Below are 19,760 nucleotides of genomic sequence, written 5' to 3' on the forward strand. Positions count from 1 at the left end.
TCCCCTAGAACTTAGAACTACTTAAACCAAACTAACCTAAGGACATCACACACATCCATGCCCGTGGCAGGATTCGAACCTGCGACCGTAGCGGTCGCGCGGTTTCAGACTGTGGTGCCTAGAACCGCTGGGCCACTCCGGCCGGCCTGTATGTGTCTACTGGTTTCCTGTCCGTCTAACAGAAAACCATAAAGAGCAACGAAAGGCCACTTTCTTCGAAGTGCTTGCGCGCCACGAGACTGTTCGAGACAATTTTTTGTCAGACATCGTGAGAAGCGATTAAACAAGGGTTCATCACTTCGCACCATAAATAAAACGACAATCCACGAAGTGGCGCTACGCCATCTCGCCTAGAAACAAAAAGGTCATAGCCACTCCCTCAGCATATAAACTCGCGGCGACTCTGAATGGTTTATTCTCTTTGATGTCCTCCTTCATGGTGCAACGATCAACTCTAAAGTGTATTGCGCTACCCTCAAGAAACTGAAGCTTGACAGTAGTGTGTTCATCGCCAGAAAAGTGCAAACGAATGTCTCCTTCTCCATGACAACGCAAGGCCTCGCCCAAGTCTGCGCTCCTGGAAGGAACTTATTGCAGAGTTCCAGTTACGCCAGGATGGCTGCGCTAGCAGCCGACTCAGAGGCCACCGTCCCCGTTGACTCCGCACTGCTCCGCCGGGAGCCGTAGCCGGCGGCGCTCGTGCTTCTGCTTCTTCCTCGGCTGGCGTAGCTGGGAATGCGGCGGCAAGACCGCTCTCGTTCCGGCGTCCGAACCTGCGGCCCTCGCCTTGTAAGTCTCCGGCGTGTGTCGAGAGCCGAGGCGACTGTCCGCGGTGGCGACCCGAAGAGAGGCCCGCCCTGGCTGGCTGCGGACCCCGCGTCGGCCTCATCAGAGGGTCGAACCAACGACCCGCCGTGGACTGGGACGGTATCGCCCCATCTGTTGCCGTGTGTCGCCGGTAGTGTGACACGCCCCGCCGTCCGGGAGAGCTGCCACACTTGGATGAATCTCGTTAGAAAACCACACTTATTTATACTCGGCTTCACGGCTCTGTTTCGCTAACGCATCGCTCCGAGCCACGTACGCCCCACACCACGGTTGCGCCAGTGGGCCCTTTCTTCCTATAGTGTTGCGACATGCGAACCGCTGCGTTTACACTTTTCAGCGGTTCGATGGCCCCTGTGGCCTCCATTCCACTTCGCAACCGCTGGTCAGCGTAACTTACTGTAATCCAGCCCGCACGCGGCTGAAAGTTGTGCGCTCCGAAATCTACATCTCTACATCCACATCCATACTCCACAAGCCACCTGACGTTGTTTGGCGGAGGGTACCTTGAGTACCTCTGTCGGTTGTCCCTTCTATTCCAGTCTCGTATTGTTCGTGGAAAGAAGGATTGTTGGTATGCCTCTGTGTGGGCTCTAATCTCTCTGATTTTATCCTCATGGTCTCTTCGCGAGATATACGTAGGAGGGAGCAATATACTGCTTGACTCCTCGGTGAAGGTATGTTTTCGAAACTTCAACAAAAGCCCGTACCGAGCTACTGAGCGTCTCTCCTGCAGAGTCTTCCACTGGAGTTTATCTATCATCTCCGTAACGCTTTCGCGATTACTAAATGATCCTGTAACGAAGCACGCTGCTCTCCGTTGCATCTTCTCTATCTCTTCTATCAGCCCTATCTGGTACGGATCCCACACTGCTGAGCAGTATTCAAGCAGTGGGCAAACAAGTGTACTGTAACCTCCTTCCCTTGTTTTCGGATTGCATTTCCTTAGGATTCTTCCAATGAATCTCAGTCTGGCATCTGCTTTACCGACGATCTACGTTATATGATCATTCCATTTTAAATCACTCCTAATGCGTTCTCCCAGATAATTTATGGAATTAACTGCTTCCAGTTGCTGACCTGCTATATTGTAGCTAAATGATAAGGGATCTCTCTTTCTATGTATTCGCAGCACATTATACTTGTCTACATTGAGATTCAATTGCTATTCCCTGCACCATGCGTCAATTCTTTGCAGGTCCTCCTGCATTTCAGTACAATTTTCCATTGTTACAACCTCTCGGCATACCACAGCATCATCCGCAAAAAGCCTCAGAGAACTTCCGATGTCATCCACAAGGTCATTTATGTATATTGTGAATAGCAACGGTCCTACGACATTCCCCTGCGGCTCACCTGAAATCACTGTTACTTCGGAAGACTTCTCTCCATTGAGAATGACATGATGCATTCTGTTATCTAGGAACTCTTCAATCCAATCACACAATTGGTCTGATAGTCCATATGCTCTTACTTTGTTCATTAAATACTGCACCAAATCTAACTTCCCTATCTTAAACTGTGGTGCCGCTACATTATAAAGCTTTATTGGAATGTTCTTCCTCGTCCTCTCCACAGTCCACATCTCGCACTTTCCGACTTCCATTGAACGAACGACGCACTCTGCGGGAAGCAGAAGATGGCTGATGGGGGGGCTATTGATGCATCAAGACGTCGGCTGCAACGTCCACATGTAGAGTGGTACCATCTTGGCTTTTAGAGGTGCTCCCAGTAAGGTAGCACAAGGCCGTCCCATTGAACGAAGACTATAATGGAAAACGGGGTTTTGTAGCAAAAGAGTGGAGAATAATATAGTGTCCTGGAATCTTGAATATTACAAACCTGATTTCAGAAAAAAATTGTTGGAGTACCTACTGAAAAGCCCTGGTACATGCAGAAGAACACATGGGTGCATGAAATCTCCTTTGGCAATGTGTGATCAGTCTTGTTTCGCAGCGGTTGGTCCTTTGTTTAGACAACCGTTTCCTTTTCTGTGTGCTTGTGAGGAACTGTTGACTTTTAATGTCTATCATTATCAAATTGTTTTTCACATTAGCATAAACTGTCAATAAGAGCATTCGGAGAATCGCTAGATGTACTTACAAGTTGCGCAAGAAATACGTTTGTGCATAGGGTACAGTGTCGAACTGCACCTCTGCCACGTAGTGCACGTTCACAGCCTCCATCGCCATCTTTGTCATCTCCCCTCGTGTGCTTTCTGTGCAGCTTCTGGCCAGGTTACTTCGTACACCACCCTCTGCCTGTAGTAAAGTGCCCTGAGATCATGATTGACTAGGGTAACAGACCGAAAAAAAAGGAAGAAGCATGTAAGTAGGCTCTTTAGGTTTTTATGTTGGTAACGCCACTTAGCTCTCTGTATGAAAATCGCTGACTGCGCTGTGGGCAGTCTGTGGCTGGTTGGACTCATTGGTGGAATATTTGCTATTGTAGTGTGGGGCAGTTGGATGTGAACAGCGCGTAGCGTTGGGCAGTTGGAGGTGAGCCGCCAGCAGTGGTGGATGTGGACAGAGAGATGCTAGAGTTTTCAATGAGCGGACGATCTGGACATCTGTCCGTCAGAAAAAGGAAATTTGTAAGACTGGATGTCATGAACTGATATCTTTATTATCTATATAATGACTTTTGAACACTATTAAAGTAAATTCATTGTGTGTTCTCTATCAAAATCTTTCATTTGCTAACTATGCCTAACAGTAATTATTCCCTTCAGTAGTTAGAATCTTTTATTTAGATGACAGTAATGGCGCTCGCTGTATTGCAGTAGTTCGAGTAACGAAGATTTTTGTGAGGTAAGTGATTCACGGCAGGTATAGGTTATAGTTAGTCAGCGCCATTCGTTTGTAGCGATTATTGAAAGTCAGATTGCGTTGCTCTAAAAATATTGTGTGTCAGTTTAGTGATAATCAGAATAAGTAAAGAGAGAACTGTCTAAGTACCTTCAGTTTTGCTCAACTGTTTGAAAATCAAATAACGTAAGATTTTTTCCAGCACTCTCATTCTGTACATACTAAGGGTACGTTTCAAGCGGAATCCGTAACTGCAGGACAGATATTTGTTTGAAAAGCTATATATAGCGGCGATTTCGAGAAGTTGCGTTAGCATACGAATGTGTAAAAAGATTACATCCATAATTACTGGAATTATTAACCATAAACAAAAAAACATATCGTAACCAGTCATCAAACTAAAGTTTTCTTTACAATGAGTTTCGGAGACTTCCCTCTTGATCGGGCAGCAGTGAGTTGCTTAGCGTTACGGGACTGTTTTTCAGAACAGGCCTGCAACATAGGCAAATTCACCATTTTCAAATGGTGCGTAACTATTTTATCTTAAATGTGAGTAAAATCGTTACTTGTAGTGGTATAAATTGTATTTGCAAGCTACTGGGAAGCAGCAAAGTGCTTTGGAAGCAAACTGGATGACACAGCCAGTAACCCGAACTCGAGGATGGCCAGACGCTCCGTTGCACTTTTTCGGAGAAGGGCCAACGACGGGTGGCGGCCACACAATGGTTAAGGCCTTGCAGGGCCGCCTCTGGCCCCCAGCGGAGCCACCGAGAGGATTCTGTATCAGAAAGAACTTCCTCGAGCAATCGTTTGCGGAATCTTTTTATGAGATGGAGCGACGAGGAACTGTAGCGGAAGGCGCTTTTGTCTGCCGAATGTAGAAACGACTTTTGCGATGCTGCTGGGCAGTTGAAAAGAAGCTCCAAGTCCATGAAACTCTTGAACGCCACTGCAACCACACCTCTTACAATACAACTTTGTTTAAGAATATAAGGAGAACGGACATTGGTTCGCATGGAACTCTTTACCGGAGTGACCGTTGTCATCGCGATACTGAAAGGAAGCTACGTTATTGGCTAAAGAAAGAGAGAGAAATTAGCAAAGCACGATATTTTCCGAGGAAACTGGTTAACCAAGTTGAAAACAACCCAGGGAAGGGGAGCTGTGCTCTCAGAGACGAATTTTTAGTGGTCGGTGCACGCAAGAAGTAGAAATACAGCAAAACACGGCTAGCTCGTAACGAACAACACGATAAAGCGAGATTTCCAGAAAGTTCCAGAGAGTTCAGTAAGACACTTCATCAGAGACTTGTGGTACTCCTCACCTCCTGGTCGCCTTGTCGCGTTGCTCTGCAGCTCTTCGGCTTATGAGGCTAGCATAGAAAGGAGGTCACAAGCCCTACAGCTGATTCAGACCGCTGGATTTCTGCCGTCAACAGGTATAATATTTTGAGACAGAGCCGCTTCTGTGGGAGATGTAAGGAGAGTCACATCGGTTTACAGCATTAACATTCTAGAGCTTCACTCTAACGAAATACACAATTGGCCATTAAAATTGCTACACCACGAAGATGACGTGTTACAGACGTGAAATTTAACCGACAGGAAGAAGATGCTATGTGTGGTGTCACCGCTAGACACCACACTTGCTAGGTGGTAACTTAAATCGGCCGCGGTCCTGTAGTACATGTCGGACCCGCGTGTCGCCACTGTGGGATCGCAAACCTAGCGCCACCACAAGGCAGGTCTCGAGAGACTGAGGAGACCTCGTCCCCAGTTGTAAGGACAACATAGCTAGCGATTGGACGTGCTAAGCCTTGCTCTCATTTGCCGAGAGATAGTAGAATAGCCCTCTGCTAAGTTAAATGGCGACCACCTAGCAAGGCGCCATTTGTATCAGTGCCAATAGCTTACGAGTATGCAGGAGAGATGTATTCCAACAAGAGAATAAAGTTAAGTATTAAAAAAGCTACGTATTTTTCTTTAGTGCATTTATAAGTCTCATGTTCCAGACTTCACGCCCGTCTGCGTTAGCCTTGCGTGCCCTATCGGCTACAGCATTGTGTCTGGGCTGTATGGTCTAGACACAACACTATGATATGCAAATGTTAGCTTTGCAGAGCATTCACACAAACGTTGGCGTCGGTGGCAACACCTACAACGTGCTGACATGAGGAAAGTTTCCAACCGATTTCTCATACACAAACAGCAATTGACCAGCGTTGCCTGGAGAAACGTTGTTGTGATGCCTCGTGTAAGGAGGAGAAATGCGTACCATCACGTTTCCGAGTTTGATAAAGATCGGATTGTAGCCTACCGCGATTGCGGTTTATCGTATGGCGACATTGCTTCTCGCGTTGTTCGAGATCCAATGACTGTTAGCAGAATAAGGAATCGGTGGGTTCAGGAGGGTAACACGGACCGCCGTGCTGGATCCCAACGACCTCGTATCACTAGCAGTCGAGATGACAGGCATCTTATCCGCGTGGCTGTAACGGATCGTGTAGCCACGTCTCAATCCTTGAGTCAACAGATGGGGACGTTTGAAAGACAACAATCATCTGCATGAACAGTTCGAAGGACGTTTGCAGCAGCATGGACCGTGGTTGCGGTTACCCTTGACGCTGCATCACAGACAAGTGCGCCTGCGATGGTGTACTCAACGACGAACCTGGGTGCACGAATGGCAAAACGTTATTTTTTCCGATGAATCCAGTTTCTGTTAACAGCCTCATGATGGTCGCATCCGTGTTTGGCGACATCGCGGTGAACGCACATTGGAAGCGTGTATTTCTCATCACCATACTGGCGTATCACCCGGCGTGATGATATGAGGTGCGCATTGGTTACACGTGTCGGTCACCTCTTGTTCGCATTGACTGCACTTTGAACAGTGGACGTTACATTTCAGATGTGTTACGACCCGTGGCTCTACCCTTCATTCGATCCCTGCGAAACCCTACATTTCAGGAGAATAATGCACGACCGCATGTTGCAGGTCCTGTACGGGCCTTTCTGGATACAGAAAATGTTCGACTGCTGCCCTGGCCAGCACATTCTCCAGATCTCTCACGAATTGAAAACGTCTGGTCAATGGTGGCCGAGCAACTGGCTCGTGACAATACGCTTGTCACTATTCTTGATGAACTGTGGTATCGTGTTGAAGCTGCATGGGCAGCGGTACCTGTAAACGCCATCCAAGCTCTGTTGGACTCAATGCCCAGACGTTTCAAGGCCGTTATTACGGCCAGAGGTGGTTGTTCTGGGTACTGATTTCTCAGGATCTATGCACCCAAATTGCGTGAAAATGTAATCACATGTCAGTTCTAGTATATTTGTCCAGTGAATATCCGTTTATCATCTGCATTTTTCCTCGTGTAGCAATTTTAATGGCCAGTAGTGTATCTTGCAAATCATGAAACATGACCTCCCAAATCCCACAACCAATGCCAGCTAGTATCTTATAAAACTCTTCGTTTTGCCTTTAGCAGTTCTACCTTTTACTATATTTCACGACGATCACACAGTACTTACGCGATTTATTATCAGTCCTCCCTCCTCCACCCCCCCCCCCCCTCCCCACCAATACCTTCATGCCAGATTAACAGATTTGCTTCCACGTGTTACCTTATCACGATGTTCCCATGGGATACTTTTATAAAAAGTTATAGAGAATTAAATATCTTTGTCCTAATTATTGAGTATTTGAACGCGATTGAGAATTGAGCATATTTGTCCTAACTATATAGAAATAAATGTGTATATAAATACCTCTGTAACAAGTAAATTATTAAGTAGGGACGAAATTTACATTAGGTCAGGTTCATTGCACCCGTGAAAGGCTAAGCTATCGAAATATCTGAAGACCCGTGCATCTTTTTTGCGTGCTTTCCTCGAGAGTTCTGCGTTTACGTTCTACACATTCTCTGTTTACAAACCTTTTAGCAGAGATCTCCGACACAAAGTGTATCCAGCGAATGTGTAACGATTGTAGAGCGAGCACGAATGCAGACACACGCGTCTAACCGAGAAAATGGTGGCCTGTGACAACGGGCGAAAGAGGGAACAGACGGCACGATGGCACAGACCGAGAGCCAGATAGCTAATTGGAATTTACAACCACTGCCACCCATAATCAGCTCGGATGTCAGCAGAGAGCACCTGCTCCCTCGTTCAACAACCTGACACGTATGCCCGGTACATGTGTGATTTCGTATTCTCGCAGGCTGCAGAGGACAGGTTCGTAATGATTTCCAGTTTTTACAGAACTGTGGCTCTTCAGTGGCAATGAGGTTTCCTTGTAATCATCGGTGCACTGAGTCTTTTGAAATGTGTGTATTTATTTATTGGGATTTTCTTTAGACAAAAGTTTTTCTCCAAAACGTAGCAAATACCCGGAAATTATTACATCTGTTACATTAGATCTTAATTTATCTCTTCAGGATGTCCTTTCAGGTGTTCCGATCTTGTATAACTTCTTCCTCTGAGCCAAGTCTTCTCATTGTTAATCGTACATTTTGGAGCCAGGTGGTCACAGGGCGGCCTCTTCTCTTCTTTCCCTTCAGTTTCCGTTCCAAGGTCATTTTCGGAGTTCTGGCTTCCTCCATTTTTCTTACAGGCCCGTACCTTTGTAACTTCCTTGTATCCATCACGTCATGTATTCTTTCTCTTGCTTCCATCCTCTTTATTATTTCGTCGCTTCTTACTTTCTCTTTTCTACAAATTCTTGGTGATCTTCTCCAGAAGTTCATTTATACTGCTTGTGGCTTCTTTATGTGTTTCAGATTAGTATCCAATTCTCCACTCCATACATAACTATGCTCTCTAATATCGGCTAATATATGATTTCTTTGGTTCGGTTTATTATCAAAAGAAATTTGTGCCACAGCCTAAAATAAGAGCGCTATTGATAGATTTAAATGGCTCTGAGCACAATGGGACTTAACATCTGAGGTCATCAGTCCCCTAGAACTTGGAATTACTTAAACCTAACTAACCTGAGGACATCACACACATCCATGCCCGAGGCAGGATTCGAACCTGCGACTGTAGCGGACGCGCGTTTCCAGGCTGAAGCGCCTAGAACCGCTCGGCCACCTCGGCCGGCACTATTGATAGGAAAAAACCTGTCACAGAGTCGGCACTTTAGTAATGGAAGAAAAGGAGAGCGCTAAAAGTAGCTCGACTGAGTGAGCAGTTTCAAATGGATGTAGACTGCAGTAGATACACAGAGACGAGTTACCACGACACAACGCTGTGGAAAGCTGCTGGAAACGAAGTGTTCGAACTGCAGTCTACCTAAACAACAACGTTAGAAACTACACGGCCGGAAAAAAATAGTACACCCATTTACAGGCCTCCATTTCACTCAAGGTTTATTGTTGCGACAGTGCTCAAGGAGCACAAGAAAAGATGACATTTACTGATCACTAGCATAAGCATTTCTGATGTGCCAGGCACCAAACCATTCTGAAACACTCACATTAGCACGTGGTGTAGCTTCCACGAGCGACAGCGCTGTTCTGGGATGTATTATGCCTCGTCTGCTCGACCTATTCACGTATTTTAGCCCGAGTTGTTGGTTGACGAGTTACTAGAGTAATATCATCCCAGCATATATTGGAGACAACTCCTGTGATAGTGCTGGCCAGGGAAGTTATTGATCGTCTTGCAGAGCACCTTGAGTTTCAGGGGTAGTATGTGGGTATAAATGGTTATGAAGTGTAGATTAAAACTGAAGAAACTGCAAAAAGGTGGGAATTTGAGGAGATGGGACCTGGATAAACTGACTAAACCAGAGGTTGTAGAGAGCTTCAGGGAACGATTGACAAGAATGGGGGAAATAAATGCAGTAGAAGAAGAATGGGTAGCTTTGAGAGATGAAATAGTGAAGGTAGCAGAGGATCAAGTAGGTAAAATGACGAGGGCTAATAGAAATCCTTGGGTAACAGAAAAAATTTTGAATTTAATTGATGAAAGGAGAAAAATATAAAAATGCAGTAAATGAAGCAGGCAAAAAGGGATACAAACGTCTCAAAAATGAGATCGACAGGAAGTGCAAAATGGCTAAGCAGGGATGGCTAGAGGACAAATGTAAGGATGTAGAGGCGCATATCACTAGGGGAAAGATAGATAGTGCCTACATGAAAATTAAAAAGACCTTTGGAGAAAAGAGAACCACTTGCATGAATATCAAGATAGAAGCCCAGTAGTAAGCAAAGAAGGGAAAGCAGAGAGGTGGCAGAAGTATATAGAGGGTCTATACAAGGGCGATATTCTTGAGGACAATATTATAGAAGAGAATGTAGACGAAGATAAAATAGGAGATACGATACTACGTGAAGAGCTTGAGAGAGCACTGAAAGAGCTAAGTCGAAACAAGGCCCCGGGAGTAGACAACATTCCATTACAATTATTGACAGCCTTGGGAGAGCCAGGTGTAACAAAACTCTACCATCTAGTGAGCGAGATGTATGAGACAGGCGAAATACTCTGACTTCAAGAAGAATCCCAATCCCAAAAAAGCAGATGTTGACAGATGTGAAAATTACCGAACTATCAGTTTAACTGGCAACGGCTGCAAAATACTAACACGAATTCTTCACAGACGAATGGAAAAACTGGTAGAAGCTGACCTCGGGGATTATCAGTTTGGATTCCGTAGAAATGTTGGAACACATGAGGCAGTACTGACCCTACGACTTATCCCCGATGTTATTCAATCTGTATATTGAGCAAGCAGTAAAGGAAACAAAAGAAAAATTCGGAGTAGGTATTAAAATCCACGGAGAAGAAATAAAAACTTTGAGGTTCGCCGATGACATTTTAATTCTGTCAGAGACGGCAAAGGACTTGGAAGAGCAGTTGAACGGAATGGACAGTGTCTTGAAAAGAGGATGTAAGATGGACATCAATAAAAGCAAAACGAGGATAATGGAATGTAGTCGAATTAAATCGGGTGATGCTGCGGGAATTAGATTAGGAAATGAGACGCTTGAAGTAGTAAATGAGTTTTGCTATTTGGGGAGCAAAATAACTGATGATGATCGAAGTAGAGAGGATATAAAATGTAGACTGGCAATGGCAAGAAAAGCGTTTATGAAGAAGAAAAATTTGTTAACATCGAGCATAGATTTAAATGTCAGGAAGTCGTTTCTGAAAGTATTTGTATGGAGTGTAGCCATGTGTGTAAGTGAAACGTGGACGATGAATAGATTAGACAAGAAGAGAATAGAAGCTGTCGAAATGTGGTGCTACAGAAGAATGCTGAAGATTAGATGGCTAGATCACATAACTAATGAGGAGATAGTGGATAGAATTGGAGGGAAGAGAAATTTGTTTCACAACTTGACTAGAAGAAGTGATAGGTTGGTAGGACATGTTATGAGGCATCAAGGTATCACCAATTTAGTACTGGAGGGCAGCGTGGAGGGTAAAAATCGTAGAGGGAGACCAAGAGATGAATACACTAAGCAGATTCAGAAGGATGTAGGTTGCAGTAAGTACTGGGAGATGAAGCAGCTTGCACAGGATAGAGTAGCATGGAGAGCTGCATCAAACCAGTCTCAGGACTGAAGACCACAACAACATGTAGGAAAGCATTATCCTCTTTCAAGGGCGATAAAAGAACGTATCTAACACAACATACTGCACATACCGAGTGCTGGTGATCGTCGCCTCCCGAAACATCACTGAACGAAAGTTGTAGCTAATTGCAACCTGGGCCATAAGGCCTGGGATGGGGCCTATGTGTTTTGGAGGAGTGCATTTTTGAGACAGCGCTCACCAGCTCTACATCGCAGCGCAAACGACCGTCACTTGCTTTGCAGGCAGAACCTGCTTTCATCGGTGAAGGCCGCGCGGAGTAGCCACGCGGTTTGAGGCGTCCTGTCAAGGAATTCCCCCCCCCCTCCCGTCCCCCCCCCCTCTCCACCGGACCGCCGGAGGTTCGAGTCCTCCATCGGACATGGTTGTGTGTGCTATTCTTAGTTTAAGTTATAAGTTAGTTATGTAGTTTGTAAGTCTAGGGACCAATGACCTCAGCAGTTTGGTCCCTTAGGAATTCACAGACTGATGGAGACTACAGCACGCCATTCCATCTTGCAAGCGTTCTTCTGACGGCGCTATTGGAGCCGGGCACGTCGATGCTGTGGCATGAGTTGAAGACGGGCTCAGCTCACCCGTAGTCCCATTCCTAATAACCATTTCACAACAGTTTGCGTAGAAAGGTGTGGGTTCACAAGCCTCTTATATGTGCGTCGGCAGCAGTAAGATCTGCCACTGCTGCCCTTACAAGACGACGATTTTGGCCGGCGTCTGTGCTACTAGGACGTCCAGAACCTCGTCTACGGGTGCGCGAACGTTCACTTGACTACTGATGCGAGCATCGTTGCACAAGTGACGTACCTCGTCCAGCGTGTGTGGAAATTCTCCGAAAGGAACATCCCGCCACTCGGAAGGCCATCATTTGACACCTTTCAAACCGCTCAGTTGGCTGCAAGAGGCACTAGTGCGACTTTGTGGAGTGATTGCCTGCTTGCTTCACGCGGTGACTTCTGACTGTGAGCATTTCCTATTGAAGGATAGACACAGATGGTGTTCTGGTATCTACGTCACTCCGATATCTGTTAGCTGACAACATTGAAAACATTATCAATACCTCTGCTATCCCCCAGGAGTACTAATTTCTATTTCTTTTTCCGGCAGTGAATTCAAATAAGTTTACTAATAGAACAACGAAAAAAATCGAGCAAATCGGGCTAATATATCACGAAAATTTAAAGTGTTACGACGAATGTAGTGTTGGTTTGCATCATAATAACTTTGTACTCGTCGCTCAAAAAGACATTAGCTGAGTACTTAAGTATCAGTATTACACTTTCATTCCGAAGAATATTATTGCAGATTCGTCTAAAATTTTAGGAAGAATAGAGGCAGAACTGCTTTTGTCTTTGCCCAGTAAAAGTTCAGATTAAAGTCTTTCGTAACACTTGTAGTCTTTCGTAATACTTCCGCTGCCTGAATTGTGGGCTCCATGTGGTTCCCAAGTTGTGCAGAGACCGTAAACCATAAAATTACCAAATAAGCATCAACCAGTCGCAAAATCATGTTTTATTTATTCAATTTTGCAAAACGATTTCAACTGATTAACAGCCATCATCGGTGCTTTCAACGAATATGTGCCCTGAGTAGTAATACTGACTTAAGGGGCTCCGGAAAGGCTCAAAATCATGAAAAGTTCAATTTTTACTTTTTTGCGTTTTCTGAATCTGCAGACTATTACCTTTTAATAGATATATAATTTATTCAATTCCGAAGACTACAACTATTTTTAATTTTTTTTTGAAATGTGTTCTACATGGACGTGACCCACTGTGGCGCTGTTAAACTGCTGTCAAATGGTGTTATTATTAACGTCCGTGTTCATCAGGTACATTTTAGTGATGTGAGATAAAGTATGTGTTGTGGCTAACCTGTGGTGGTTCAATATATATTGCTGGTGTGATTGTCGATTGTTTCATGTTTATTTACTCTGTCGTTATCTCGAAAATATTCGTAATTAATTCTGTTTCTTGAGTCTCTGTTTTGTTGAAGTATAATAATGAGTAAAAGTAAAGTTATTAGAAATCCTCTGAAGGCTTTTAAGAAAAGGAGAAATGTTGGAAAGCCAAAGGTATGTGTTATTACTGAAACAATAAAGACGATAACCAAGTGAGTGAACCTAACCTCTCAAGTACACCTGCCCATAGCAGTCAAAGTGGGAAAGAAAATACTTCACAGAAGAAGCTTGGTTCAGTGAGTGAAAACTATGAATGTTTTATGGGCGAATCGGATGTGAATGAAATATTTGATATGTCGGTTCTCAAAGGAATTTTTTCAAACTGTGTAAGATGTATTCATTGTAGTGAAGTTGGTCTGGATCTCTCCATAATAAAGCACGTAGGACTTGCTAGTGAAATACAACTGAAATGTGATAAGTGTTCATACATGACCACCTTTTGGAACAGTGTTGTAGTAACTGCAACTGAAGAAAATGGTAGCAAAATCTACGAACACAACATTAGATTTGTTTATTCCTTGCGTTCAGTTGGTAAGGGTGCTACTGCAGGTGCAATTTTCTGTGGCATCATGAATCTTCCAAATCCCCCAACCAAGTTTACGACCTATAATAAATTAATAGGGTCTAAAGTAGGAGATGTCTGTATAGAATCTATGAAGAACGCTGTGGAAGAGGTAGTAATGGAAAATAATGGTAACAGAGATTTGACTGCAGCGTTCGATGGTACCTGGCATAAACGGGGACACACATCTCTTCATGGTGCAGTATCTGCCACCAGTATGTATACAGGGAAAGTTTTAGATGTAGCAGTAATATCAAAGTATTGTAGATGTCCACAAAAATATAAAGATACACATGAAAATAATTGCAAAGCGAACTATAGTGGCAGTAGTGGAGGAATGGAAGTGGCTGGTGTTGCCAGTATATTCCAGCGTTCTGAGGCGTGTGATAAAGTGCGATATGTTAATTACCTTGGTGACGGTGATTCTAAAAGTTTCAGACATGTTCAAGGACTGAGGCCCTATGGTGATGATGTTGCAGTGCAGAAATTTGAGTGTATTGGACACGTACAGAAGCGAATGGGAACAAGGCTTCGGCGACTGAAAGCTTCGTACAAAAAACAAAAACTCAGTGATGGTAAAGTGTTGGATGGGAAGGGAAGGTTAACTGACAGTGTAATTGACAAAATACAGAACTATTATGGAATGGCTATTAGGCAAAATACACAAAGTGTCGACGAAATGAAGAAGGCTGTTTGGGCTCTTTTTTTTCATACTTCTTCAACCGATGAAAATCCCCAACATAGCTTGTGTCCCAAAGAAGAAGACAGTTGGTGTAAATATAACAAAGGATTGCTAACTGGTGAAGTGTACACTCATAAGCATAGTCTGCCTCATGCAATAATGGAGGTGATAAAACCTATTTTCAGAGACTTAGCAGCACCTGAACTGTTGAAAAAGTGTATTCACGGAAAAACTCAAAACCCCAATGAAAGTGTAAATAGTGCTATATGGTCGAGAATCCCCAAGACTGTATTTGTTGGAATAGAAACACTTCACTTTGGTGTGTATGATGCTGTTGCGACTTTCAATGCTGGCAACATTGTAAGGTGCAAGGTATTTAGAAATATGGGAATGAAGATAGGTTCTAACATGGTACGAGCGATGCTTGCTTTAGACAAGGAACGCCTTCGGGCTGCAGACAGGGCTGTAAAGAGTCTAGAAATACAAGCAAGAGTAAACAGGAGGAGGAACAAGAGGAAGCTGGAGGAGGAGTTTGCAGAGGATGAAGATAATCCATCCTATGGACCTGGAATGCACTAAAAAGTTCATCCAATCTTTGTCGCTCGATTCCCAAAACTTTTATTTTCTCATACTAATTACATGTTTTGTAAGGATCTTCCAAACATATTTGTTTCAAACTTTCAGTAAATGTTACACAGTACCTTCTGCATATTTTAACACAGCCTTTTTCCAAAAAACTGTATATTTTTGAACATATAAATAAAAAATTGCAAAAAAATGTTGTGAATTTTCATTACAATTTAAAAAAATTCATCTTTAATAACTGAACTAAAATTTTGTAAAATCCCTGTGTTAAGTTGTAGCCCATATGCCAATAAATAATCTGTAAAAAGTTCAACTTCCTACCTCAAATACTTTGTGAGGAAAGATGTTATTTAGAAGCGTTATTTTAACATTGCAAGTATAGGGCGTTCCGGAGCCCCTTAAGCAGAGGTCAAACTTAAGTCAGTATTACTACTCAGGGCACATATTCGTTGAAAGCACCGATGATAGCTGTTAATCAGTTGAAATCGTTCTGCAAAAGTGAATAAATAAAACATGATTTTGCGACTGGTTGATGCTTATTTGGTAACTTCTGCTGCTGTTTAGCATGTTGCTATGAGAACCAGCATTTCTGACGCGCAGCATTTCTTTAATTTCTGGACGGATTGGACAAATATTCAAGCCAAATTAAATTTTTTTCCTGTTTCTGGTCACTTTTCAAATTGTCAAACGGTGTAATTTTCACAAATAGACTGTTTGTATTTTGTTCCCTTCAAGAAAGATTATTCATTTATGAATTCGGTTCACCCGAAATTATAGACAGTTAGAGATAATATACCGCTATAGTTTTTAGTAATATTGTCACTTCATGTTCGGCTCAGGTTTTGTATAAATCGCAAGTATCACTCAAGCAGATGAAGTGCAAAATAATTCCTTTTAGATGTCATATATAAATTCATCACACAAGTATGATTTCATCTTCTGCACTGGAAATGAATGTATTGCGTGTCACTGCCACGCAATGACAAACTTTAAGCTACTGAAACATGTCTGTGTGTGTAAGCAAGCTTGGAACAACTGCAACTGTTCCAGTGTTAACATGAACATTTTTCTGTCTTTTAAACACCGGTAACAGATAATGCCACGTTGATAATGCTTCAGGTATCTTCCTGCAAGGAATAGCTGTCGGCTCGTAGAAATCGCGATCCAGCGCCCAAAAGATCCATGTGCTTACACTAAATCTCGGAGTAGAGCATGCAAAAAATAGAAAACAACAACAGCAAACATTCTGTAGTCTTTCGTAAATAACAATTAATAACACGAAATTCATTAACATGCATAAAATAGATCGTGTAACATACTTCACATTATAATTTCTGACATTGTCAGCATCGGGGCGATCTGCAGTATTATGAACACTGAATAAATTCTCAGCCTTCAAGATCTCTGAAGTCATTTATTCACGTATTTATCTATATAATTAAATGATTTTAGCGATTTTGGAAGTTCAAAATTTATTAAGTGTTTATAATACAGGGTGATTCAAAAAGAATACCACAACTTCAGGAATTTAAAACTCTGCAACGACAAAAGGCAGAGCTAAGCACTATCTGTCGGTGAATTAAGGGAGCTATAAAGTTTCATTTAGTTGTACATTTGTTCGCTTGAGGCGCTGTTGACTAGGCGTCAGCGTCAGTTGATGCTAAGATGGCGACCGCTCAACAGAAAGCTTTTTGTGTTATTGAGTACGGCAGAAGTGAATCGACGACAGTTGTTCAGCGTGCATTTCGAACGAAGTATGGTGTTAAACCTCGTGATAGGTGGTGTATTAAACGTTGGTATAAACAGTTTACAGAGAATGGGTGTTTGTGCAAAGGGAAAAGTTCTGGACGGCCGAGAACGAGTGATGAAAATGTAGCACGCATCCAGCAAGCATTTGTTCGCAGCCCAGGAAAATCGACTCGCAGAGCTAGCAGAGAGCTGCAAATTCCACAATCAACTGTATGGAGAGTCCTACGAAAAAGGTTAGTTATGAAACCTGAACGTCAACTACCCGAGGCGATGGATTGGCCGCCAGGCAGCCCGTGACAGAGCACTTCATCACTGGCCTCCAAGAAGCCCTGATCTTACCCCCTGCGATTTTTTCTTATGGGGGTATGTTAAGGATATGGTGTTTTGGCCACCTCTCCCAGCCACCATTGATGATTTGAAACGAGAAATAACAGCAGCTATCCAAACTGATATGCTACAGAGAGTGTGGAACGAGTTGGAGTATCGGGTTGATATTGCTCGTGTGTCTGGAGGGGGCCATATTGCACATCTCTGAACTTGTTTTTGAGTAAAAAAAACCTTTTTAAATACTCTTTGTAATGATGTATAACAGAAGGTTATATTATGTTTCTTTCATTAAATACACATTTTTAAAGTTGTGGTATTCTTTTTGAATCACCCTGTATAATAAATGCAGTAGTATAACTTAAACGTCCGATCTGGTATAACGAAATTTTATTATAGTTAATTTTTATGCAAATTACGTTAAAATTAAACATTTGGATCTGGCTCCTATCGGAAGTGCAGGTTCTATTGCCACTAAATGAAATAATAACAATGATGAATACTAGAAAACACCAGATAGGATACTAATTCAGAACACACCACAAATTTAAATATTTCTCTAAGGTAATGATAATTATTTCATATTTGTATGAAATTGATTAAATATCTTATTATCAGGATTGAGGTACTAGGTAATGTAACATGAAAATACTGCTTTTAGTGTTTTATTTAAATAAGATACTTACACAAGCATCCATTCCCGTAAGATCTTCGTACAATGAGTCAACGACAGAAAGCAGAAAGAGCCATGGACATTATAATTTCAAATTTTGATAACTTGGTCGCCGGCCGTTGTGGCCGAGCGGTTCTAGGCGTTTCAGTCTGCAACCGCGCGACCGCTACGGTCGCAGGTTCGAATCCTGCCTCGGGCATGGATGTGTGTGATGTTCTTAGGTTCGTTAGGTTTAAATAGTTGTAAGTTCTAGGGGACTGATTACCTCACATGTTAAGTCCCATAGTGCTCAGAGCCATTAGAACCATTTGAATCATAATTTGGTCAACGGATGAGGATGTTGAAGGCGATGGAATCCACTGCATGAAAAACACATGTCGTCTATCCACAGGGCATGAGGCATGTAATTCAAAAGTGTCATTATTGTCTCTCCACTGACAAAGGAGTCCGGACCAGTCCCAATTCGGTTCCCAGAGGAGGGGGAGGGGGTCTTCTAAGAAGGAGACAACCACGAAACAAAGAGTGAATAAACAACGAAAAGATAACTTCCTGCGAATCGGGCGTGGGATTTCAGAAGTTTGAACGTGGTTCGAAAGCTGGAAAATCCGAAAAGTAAAATGCTGAGGCTGTATCTAGATATAGTGTGTGTCAGTGATGTGTGACTAAGAATTAGAAATAAAAAAATTGCGTAAATACCAATTTATTGAATAAAAATGATAATCAAACTCTTCCGATAACATTTGTAAATAAAAAAATTTCACAACATTTTAACCTACGACCATCAAAATGGCAGGCTATTACGCTAACCGTTGCATTGAAATACAAAATTGGGTCAACATGTTTTATTTTTAACTGTGATCACCCAGTCACACTGATGACTTGCATATTTCAAAAACTCGGTTTTAAGCAGCGTTACGTGAAGCTTATCTAATTTAAGCCTATCTACGTGATTGTGGAAATTGCATATGTGTTTCTGAATCGCGTCTTGTGCCAAAGTATGCATTAGTCTTCAGTTAGTGCTGTGTACGAAATGTGTGTATTTCATTTGCATTGTTACCTATGTGTGTTTTTTGTGGTGTGGTTATCATGTATGATGAAATACGAAATAAAAGTGCCACACGCATGATTCGGGATACAAACACATCAAGATAGAATGCCAGCCAATGAATTAGAAGAGTATTGACCAATTGTTGTGGTGGTTTGGCAACGGCGAAGGGTTATGGCGTGATGTTGAGCGTTCTGATCGGAGGAAACCAGCTCCAACGCGTGGCGTGTCAACTATTGAATGATTTTAATCAGCCTATAGTATTAAACATAGGCCTTAATTTGAGGAAGAGATTTCTGAGAATGTACGTTTGGAGCACAGCGATGTATGGTAGTGAAACATGAACTGCGGGGCCCCTCCCGCCCGAGGTTCGAGTCCTCCCCCAAGCATGTATGTGTGTGTTGTCCTTAGCCTAAGTTAATTTAAGTAGTATGTAAGTCTAGGAACCGATGACCTCAGCAGCTTGGTCCCTTAGGAATTCACACACATTTGAACATGGACTGTGGGAAAACTAGAACGGAAGAGAATCGACGCATTTGAGATGTAGTGCTAGATCGAATGCTGATAATTCAATTACCCTGTAACATAAGGAATGAGGAGTTTTTCTACAGAATCGATGAGGAAAAGAATATATGGAAAACACTGATAAGAGGAAGCGATAGGATGAAATGACATCTGTTAAGATGTCGGGGAATAACTTCCATGGTACTAGAGGGAGCTTGTAATGGAACACCCTCTCTTTTTTTTATAGAAATAACCAATACCATTTATACTATCGATTCTTGCGTAGATGAAAATTATCTCAGTTATTTATCTAAAAGAATTTCATATGATTTTGTATACGATGTATTTAATTTCATACTAAAATGTATAAAAAGAAATCAATTTGTTACACTGTATGTCTAGTTAAAATTCTTCTTTTAGATGTATTTGAAATTACGAAACTTCTA

The sequence above is a fragment of the Schistocerca nitens genome, chromosome 2 (genome assembly GCF_023898315.1).
Source record: "Schistocerca nitens isolate TAMUIC-IGC-003100 chromosome 2, iqSchNite1.1, whole genome shotgun sequence".
Classification (NCBI taxonomy): domain Eukaryota; kingdom Metazoa; phylum Arthropoda; class Insecta; order Orthoptera; family Acrididae; genus Schistocerca; species Schistocerca nitens.